This window comes from Triticum aestivum, chromosome 2A, assembly GCF_018294505.1.
Source record: "Triticum aestivum cultivar Chinese Spring chromosome 2A, IWGSC CS RefSeq v2.1, whole genome shotgun sequence".
Classification (NCBI taxonomy): domain Eukaryota; kingdom Viridiplantae; phylum Streptophyta; class Magnoliopsida; order Poales; family Poaceae; genus Triticum; species Triticum aestivum.
The window spans coordinates 483,352,940-483,353,156 of record NC_057797.1 but is presented as its reverse complement, the minus strand read 5'-3'; positions in this window follow the sequence as shown (position 1 = coordinate 483,353,156).

Sequence of the window (217 nt, the reverse complement as noted above, 5' to 3'; positions counted from 1 at the left end):
GAGCCGTGGCACGGCGGGGCTTGCCGGGGTGGGCGCAGTGGAGGAAGGTGGGGGCGAGGCGGGGCAAAGGTGGAAGAAGGTGAGGTGGTGCTCTGGTGGCGGCGGCGCCGGTAGAAGGTGGAGGGAGGTGGGGGTTTGGATTGGGGGAAGAGGGAGGTGGGTGTCGTGTGGGAGCTGGGGTGGGCTTTGTTGTGGTTTGGTTAGTGACAGTGGGGTG